At 41.5% G+C, this 9247-nt stretch overlaps 1 non-coding gene across 1 annotated transcript; it reads left to right on the top strand.

Moving 5' to 3' along the window:
- Positions 1–251: 251 nt before the first annotated feature.
- Trnas-gga (transfer RNA serine (anticodon GGA)) lies at positions 252–335 on the top strand. Its single transcript is given in 2 exon segments — positions 252–291; positions 301–335. It is a non-coding gene; the product is annotated as a tRNA-Ser (tRNA).
- Positions 336–9247: the final 8912 nt, after the last annotated feature.

Below are 9247 nucleotides of genomic sequence, written 5' to 3'. Positions count from 1 at the left end.
CATATAAAATTTTACTGTCAAGTAACAACTCGCTCTGTGTAACAACTAGCTCCGGTCTCCCCTGTTTATCGCGTCTCTCCCTCGAGAAACTTAGTATACCAAATATTACGTTAGTATGAACAACACTGATGAATTTACTAATAAGAACTAGAAAAGTCTCTGATTATATCACATGAACAATTCATTAGTTGTTGTTTCCATGTGGCTAGAGCAAAATCGATAAATCTGCATGCGACGGTGTGTCATTGCCGGCCTGAGTGGCCGAGCGGTTCTAGGCGCTATAGTCTGGAACCGCGCGACCGCTACGGTCGCAGGTTCGAATCCTGCCTCGGGCATGGATGTGTGTGGTATCCTTAGGTTAGTTAGGTTTAAGTAGTTCTAAGTTCTAGGGGTTGATGACCTCAGAAGTTAAGTCCCATAGCGATCAGAGCCATTTGAACCATTTGGTGTGCCATTTCGTAAAAACAAGTATCAGTTTTGTTACTGGTATGAGCAACACTAATTCAACTTTGAATACTGTTGCCAACTGCACTGCTATCAACACTTCTTCAAATATCCCTCTTGTTATCAGTTGGAAAACTACTGTAACTTGTTTCTATGTGTAAGCATAATTAGTCTCAGATCGGTTCCTCCCAGTATCCACTCACTATATCACCTGTAAAACAAAGTAGCCTGCACTTAATTGAAATCTATGCTTTGCTATCTTCCAGAAAGACAGTGATTTGTTTATTTTTAGTATTCTTTGAGATTTCTGTAGCAATAACTTCATAATATTTAGGTACATCGATTCTTTTAATTTCCCAGAAAAGCTGAAACAACCCTTCGTTACTAGGATACTAGAGTAATTAACATCTACCTCTCGTATCAAATATTAATCACACAGTCTCTAATTAATTTTTGTATCAAAGAGTCAACTGCATTTGCTATTCTGAAGGTTTTAATAACCTTTCAGACAGTATAGCGGCAGTACAACTGAAGAATGGTACATTTGCGTTGGGAAGTTTACATACCGAATGCGTAGTTTACTATTTGGGTAGCTACAGTCTTGAAATGTTGTGAAACAAATGAAGAATGGTACATTTGCTTTGGAAAGGGTGCATACTGAATGAGTAGTTTAGTATTTGGGTAGCTACTGTCTTGAAATGTAGTGTAAAAAATCCACACGACGTCCAGTCGACTTAATTATAGCCACAAACAATATTAGCCAGGCTAGACATAGAGAAGCCACATTTTTCACACCATTTCGTCGTTGCATTGTACATAGTAAAAACACACAGCGTTTAAACTTAGTCATTTTGCAAAGTCGTCGTTTAATGGTAATAACTCGTCACAACAATTGCACTTAAGGCCGCTAATACTGTTGTTGTTGTTGTTGTCTTCAGTCCTGAGACTGGTTTGATGCAGCTCTCCATGCTACTCTATCCTGTGCAAGCTGCTTCATCTCCCAGTACCTACTGCAACCTACATCCTTCTGAATCTGCTTAGTGTACTCATCTCTCGGTCTCCCTCTACGATTTTTACCCTCCACGCTGCCCTCCAATGCTAAATTTGTGATCCCTTGATGCCTCAAAACATGTCCTACCAACCGATCCCTTCTTCTAGTCAAGTTGTGCCACAAACTTCTCTTCTCCCCAATCCTATTCAATACCTCCTCATTAGTTACGTGATCTATCCACCTTATCTTCAGTATTCTTCTGTAGCACCACATTTCGAAAGCTTCTATTCTCTTCTTGTCCAAACTAGTTATCGTCCATGTTTCACTTCCATACATGGCTACACTCCAAACAAATACTTTCAGAAACGACTTCCTGATACATAAATCTATATTCGATGTTAACAAATTTCTCTTCTTCAGAAACGCTTTCCTTCCCATTGCCAGTCTACATTTTATATCCTCTCTACTTCGACCATCATCAGTTATTTTACTTCCTAAATAGCAAAACTCCTTTACTACTTTAAGTGTCTCATTTCCTAATCTAATTCCCTCAGCATCACCCGATTTAATTTGACTACATTCCATTATCCTCGTTTTGCTTTTGTTAATACTGTTAATACTGTAATACTGTATCCACCTCAAATTATGGCGTGAGACGCAATTCAAATTTAAGGCCGCCACACATTGCCTCTTAGGCCATATCTCGCCACATTATCTCGAAAAGCGCCAAAAATCAATCAGAAACTTGTGTTCCATGTTTATTGTTCACGGCTATATATAAAGAGGCTATTAATACATTTACACAACTAGATTTCCACCTAAACTCTCTTGTATTTCAAATGGACTGTACAAACTGTCGTATAATTGATAATGTATGTAGCTCCTTGTCCCTCTGTCGCCTTCTCGCTTTCGGAGCACGGGGTTCGGGTTCGATTCCCGACGGGGTTAGGGGTTTTCACCTGTCTAGAGACGACTGCGTGTTTGTGTTGTTCTCATCATTCATGAAAGTGGCGAGATTGGACTGAGCAAAGGTTGAGAATTTGTACGGCCGTTGATATCCGCGCAGTTGAGCGCCCCACAAACCAAACGCCATCATCATTATAATTGATAATGTTTTTCCCAAAAACAAAACTTTATCTTACTTACATATCTTTCTACTTACTACTCTTTATGCACACCGCCGGCTAGTGGTCTGTAGCTGTACATGAACTCGTTGTCGTATTATTCAGCTACCAGAATACAAGTGCACCTCCCTACGTTATAGCAATGTTGTGGATACTCGCTCCCGACAGCATGTTGCATATTATGTGGTATAGGTCGCACAGTCACGCATTTGCAGAGCTTAATGCGAAATAAATGAGACATCTCCACGGCAGTCGTTCTGTACCATTGGCCTTCAAGACTTGTTCAGATGGAGAGTTGAAACACGTATCATCAGTCAAATTGCTCGTTAGCCCTAAATAACCGTCATTTTCTGTATAGCATTTAATCTCTGCCGATTCTGCCAGAATGGAATGTCTTCTTGCACCGAAATGACTCGTATTTGTAGCCTGAAACCACATTCCTTTGCCTATTTCAACCAATAACGAATGAGTACTTTTATCTTCAGTCACGTTTTTGTAGGCATGTTGGTACCCTCTTGAGGCTATGCATAGGTGATACTACCCACAGTCCAACATGGATTTCGAGCAGCGTCCGAAGATGGATCATCCTGCACTACAAGCAGTTTATTGGCCATGTTGGACCCACAATACGCTCTTGGAATATTATCGACGGGTATCTAACCTGCACTATATCTGGGACTGTCGATCAGGGTGAGTCCACCAGCACAAAATCCGGTATAGTCGTTGGGATAGGGCCATCAGAAGAAATTCTGAGATAATGTTGGAGGTGCAGACATCTGCGCAAAAATTTCGGGACAATGTATGAGGTTGGGGGAGGCTCCTGCAGGAAGCTAACACTCAAAATTACGGATCTCAGTCGTATGTGAGTGTTTACAACAGAATAACGTCAACACCCAATCTCCATAGCAATCCTTGTACGTGCATGTGTTTTAGAGTTGGCTTTCACACTTGCTGTTATCTGTGTTGGCGTTTGGAAGAAGTATTGATTGTAAATACCACGGCTGGTTTGAGACTCTACCACAGTTGTTTCATAGTGTTCGTAATAACAGCGTATACACAATTTTACATTTACATACAGAATACGAAAAAGTATATAAAAATCGTAAAAGATGGGAAAATGTGGTAAATAGTAAGAAATTTTAAAATTACACTGATATCTTGATACGACATATTCATACATGATATCCGTTTTTATACTTTGGAAGTTACCCATTTTGCTGTGGTAAAGGCATTAGATCACAATGATAGAAATCTGTCCTAAACCTAAAGAGACCTTACAGAGGACATGGAAAAAGTATACACGGTGAATTATTTATATACAGAGAGGGAGGGGGAGACAAGACGTCGCACATACACTTAGACATAATACAGGCATTACACAGATGAAGTAGTAGCTAGGGAGGGGCTATAACGACGAGATGTAAGACAGGGAATGACAACACACATGATTTAATAGTGGTAAGATGGGGCATTCTTGGGAGACATGGTGACAAGACGCAATTGTCATACTCCCACAAGATCTCTGTTCATGAGGAAACAGAAATGTTGTTTTAATTCTCTGAATTTAGTGGTATTCTCTCCCGATACGCGTGAGCTGCAGGTCATATACAGTGAAATTGGTATGGTTTCAGAACCGAAAAGCGATACACCTGGGTTGCATAGTGATGTGGCAACAGATGAAATCAGAAGAAGTTTGCTGATCACAAGTAGTATACATTCCATTTACCTGACACAGATGGTTACTTAATACTATTGATCGACGTTTGCCTAATTTGTAAGACCATTTTTCCCACATTTGACCATTTTTTCTTGTTCTCACTGACAGCGTCGTTTGTTGGAAACTTACTGCTTTCGGTACATACATTACTGAGTGTTTTGGAAGAGAGGTAGTAGAAGATGAGGCCAGCACAGCTCCTGCTCACATCTCATTGCTACGCTGTGGAATGTCGTATATGCTACTCGCGAAATCTCTATCGCGTGGCGCTCCTGTATCGTCATCTATCAGCCAGTAAACTCATGTCACCAACAGCGGTTTTAAAATTCAACATTTTTCCAGCACACATTATTAAAACTTTGAACATAGCTGCTAAGGTTCAGAGTTATATTGGAACAAATAAGTCCTCGGTCACAAATGTTAAGTCAAAATTGACCTGGTTTCGACGCTACTATGAGCGAAGTCTTCAGAACTAGACTGAATGTTCTAAAACATATTAGGTATATAGTACATTAATAAAATTAAAGTTTGAACTGACTCGAAAAGATGCAGTATTTACAAGTCACATATTAAAAAAGATCTAAGCCAGAAAGGCGACGTCATAAACAGTTGTGAGATGGCGAGCCGCTAAGGGCTCCTCGTACTGTGAACAACCCTTACAAGTCACATATTAAAAAAGATATAAGCCAGAAAGGCAACGTCATAAACAGTTGTGAGATGGGGAGCTGCTAAGGGATGCTCGTAGTGTGAACAACCCTTGTTCACGGTACGAGCAGCCCTTAGCGGCTCGTCATCTCACAACTGTTCATGACGTCGCCTTTCCGGCTTAGATCTTTCTTAATGTGTGACTTGTAAGTACTGCATCTTTTCGAGTCAGTACAAACTTTAATTTTATTAACGTACTATATACCTAATATGTCTTAGAACAGTTAGTCTAATTCTGAAGATGATGCTCATAGTAGCGTCGAAACCAGGTCAATTTTGACTTAACATTTGTGACCGAGGACTTATTTGTTCCAATATAATTCTGAACCTTAGCAGCTATGTTCAAAGTTTTAATAATGTGTGCTGGAAAAATGTTGAATTTTAAAACCGCTGTTGGTGACATGAGTTTACTGGCTGATAGATGACGATACAGGAGCGCCACGCGATAGAGATTTCGCGAGTAGCACATACGACATTCCACAGCGTAGCAATGAGATGTGAGCAGGAGCTGTGCTGGCCTCATCTTCTACTACCTCTCTCCAACTTGCGTTCACTCTCTTCCAAAACACTCAGTAATGTATGTACCGAAAGCAGTAAGTTTGCAATTTTTTCTCCTGTTTTCTTCTGTATACTTGTTGTATGGGTATGGATATTTCGATTAGTTGAGTTAAGTTCTTCTTTTTATTTGTATGATGTCAGGTTTGTTATGTGGTGTTGTTTTATCTGTTATAGTGGTTCTGTTCCAGTACAATTTGTATTCATCATTCTCCAGTACATTTTGTGGTGCGTACTTGTATGTGGGAACGTTTTGTTTTGTTAGTTTATGTTGTATGGCAAGTTGTTGATGTATTATTTTTGCTACATTGTCATGTCTTCTGGGGTATTCTGTATTTGCTAGTATTGTACATCCACTTGTGATATGGTCTACTGTTTCTATTTGTTGTTTGCAAAGTCTGCATTTAGCCGGCCGCGGTGGTCTAGCGGTTCTAGGCGCTCAGTCCGGAACCGCGCGACTGCTACGGTCGCAGGTTCGAATCCTGCCTCGGGTATGGATGTGTGTAATGTCCTTAGGTTAGTTAGGTTTAAGTAGTTCTAAGTTGTAGGGGACTGATGACCACAGATGTTAAGTCCCATAGTGCTCAGAGCCAAAGTCTGCATTTATCTGTTGTGGTATTGGAATCTTTAATAATGTGCTTGCTGTGATGTCTGGTGTTTATTCTTTTGATCCTGTATTGCAATAATGAATCCTTCCGTCACACTGTATATATTGCCTTTTCCTAGCCATGTGTTGTATGCGTCTTGAACGATGTGTGGCTGTGTTAGATGATACGGGTGCTTGCCACGTAGCGTTATCTTCTTCCAATTTACTTTCTTCGTAACTGTTGATGTTATGTGATCTACAGGGTTGTAGAAGTGGTTAAGAAATAGCAATGGTGTAGCCGATTGCTTTGTGTATTTTTCTAGTTTCTGCTCGTTATGTAAAGAATTTTCTTAAAATGTCTACCTCTCCATAATGTAGGTTTTTTATGTCGATAAATCCCCTTCCTCCTTCTTTTCTACTTAATGTGAATCTTTCTGTTGCTAAATTTATGTGATGTATTCTATAATTGTGGCATTGTGATCGTGTAAGTGTATTGAGTGTTTCTAGGTCTGTGTTACTTCATTCACTACTCCAAATGAGTATGTCAATATTGGTATAGCATAAGTATTTATAGCTTTTGTCTTGTCTCTTGCTGTCGATACTGTTTTCAGTATTTTTGTTCGTCTTTGTCTATATTTTTCTATTAGTCTTTCTTTAATATTCGTATTATCTATTCCTATTTTTTATGTATCTTGGATATTTATGGGCATATGTTTTTTCCATAGCTTCTAAGCAGTCACTGTGGTTATCCAATATGAAATCTTGTTTAGTGTATTTTCCCTTGACTATGTTATTTTTCTTACATTTGTCTGTTCCAAAAGCCATGTTTATGTCATTTCTGAATACTTCTGTTATCGTTAGTAACTGATTAAGTTGTTGATTTGTTGCTGCCAGTACTTTTAGATCATCCATATATAGCAAATGCCGGCCGCGGTGGTCTAGCGGCTCTAGGCGCCCAGTCCGGAACCGCGCGGCTGCTACGGTCGCAGGTTCGAATCCTGCCTCGGGCATGGATGTGTGTGATATCCTTAGGTTAGTTAGGTTTAAGGAGTTCTAAGTTCTAGGGGACTGATGACCACAGATGTTAAGTCCCATACCGCTCAGAGCCATTTGAACCATACAGGAAATGTGTGATTTTGTGTTGCTATGTTCCAGTAATATTGTATCCATAATTTGTATTATTTAGCATGTAGGATAGTGGGTTCAGAGCAAGGCAGAACCATAAAATACTTAATGAGTCTCCTTGGTATATTCCACGCTTTATCTGTATTGGCTGTGATGTGATATTTTTTCAATTTGTTTGGTTATTATTTATTATTATTATTATTATTATTATTATTGTGCAAGCAGTTCGCAGCGTGATAGCTACCAGATTTTGAGTGACGCCTGATTCTTTGACCGATGGATTCCACGCAAGCGGATGCCTGCAAAAGGTGAGTTACTGACATACGTAAGGCATTTTCTCAGTAGAGCTGGCTGCAGGGATTCCGGTGTGTGAGCTGGATTACCTCCCTTCGGCTCGGGGTTTGTCAATGGCCTTGAACGGCAACGGTATTGTCAACATCTATGCACCCTCTGGATCTGACAATCGACGGGCGCGTGCGCAATTCTACTCAGAGGAGATTGCGCTCCTATCCCGTGGGAGATATGACCACAACTTGTTAAGAGGGGATTTTAACAGTATTCTCACACCGAAGGATCCAACCCCTCATTTGAGCTCCTGCTACACATTGCACACGATATGTCGGGACATCGCACTAATGGACACGTGGGGAAAGATTCATGTTGCTTTACTAGCCACTCGGCGAGCAGGCCGGATCGTATTTACGTGTGTTTCTGAAGGATTAATAGATCACGTGTTGGCTGCTGATCATTGGTCCACTGCTTTTACGGATCACCTTGCATATTTGTGCACATTAACCCTCTCACGGAAGAGGGTCTGGCGGAGCCGTAATTTGTGGAAACTTAATTGTTCCTTATTATCGAAGAAACATGCCAGACATGCACTCACCGTCTGCCCATGCACCGTTCAGTTCTTTCATGGCGTGCATTTTATCGATCACGAGACGTCGATTGGAAGGTCGATCTGTGCTCGCTACTTCGACAACGTCAATGGAGAACGTACTAGCATTCATCATGTGTCCAAGGGACATGCGCGTAATCGCTTATCCTTAACACAGTGCTCCATGATGGTGATCGTCGCCCATTGACATCACATCAGATTGATGCTGGGTTTCTGGAGCACTACCGCCTTCTTTTCACTGGGACGCCGACAGAAAATCGGATAGGGATTCAGAGCAACATCTACTCCATCTACCGTGACATCATTACCCTGACGGAAACTTGATGCATGCATTCGTATCATGGGATTTTGCCGCTCGGAGTAGCGGCACGGTTTGAGGCTCCATGTCACTGACTCCATCGGCCCCTCCCATCGGAGGTTCGAGTCCTACCTCGGGCATGGGTGTGTGTGTTGTTCTTAGCATAGGTTAGTTTAAGTTAGTTTAAGTAGTGCATAAGTCTAGGGACCGATGACCGCAGCAGTTTAGTCCCTTAAGGGCTGACCCAGATTTGAACATTTTGATGACTGGATTTTGATCGTAGCTTTCACAGGATCAACAACGATTTCCTTGACTCGACCATGTGACGCATGGCGATACCTCAGGAGTTTGTTACCGTCCTCATGCGCCTCCTTCGCGGAGCTCCTTTGACGGTGAGAGTCAATGTCAGGCAGACAGGAACGATTCAGCTCAGTTAGGTGAGGATGTCCCTGGTCGACGCTGTTTGCAATAGCGCTCGAACCATTGATGCAGACTCTTACACGAACTCTTACAGGCGTCCGACTCCTTGCGAGTTCTTTCACGTGTTGTGCATATGCCGACGACTTGATGATCGAAGAACGAAGTACATAAGGAGATTGTCCTTCTTACTGCGTACGGAGTAGCGGCGGGTAGCAGGGCCAACATGAATAAAACCAAGATTATGCACATCGAACGAGGGCTAGACGCTCTGCACAGTGGACATGTTGCCATGCTTAGGAGAATTGTTCACCCGATCGCTACGGCAATCAGCGGCAGCGAGCTTCAGACGTCTGCTCCAGCCCGTCCGACTGCATATACGAAACAATC

This window comes from Schistocerca gregaria, chromosome 7, assembly GCF_023897955.1.
Source record: "Schistocerca gregaria isolate iqSchGreg1 chromosome 7, iqSchGreg1.2, whole genome shotgun sequence".
In the NCBI taxonomy this organism is placed as follows: Eukaryota; Metazoa; Arthropoda; class Insecta; order Orthoptera; family Acrididae; genus Schistocerca; species Schistocerca gregaria.
The sequence above is the reverse complement of the archived record's forward strand: the minus strand, read 5'-3'. Positions and strand labels throughout refer to the sequence as shown.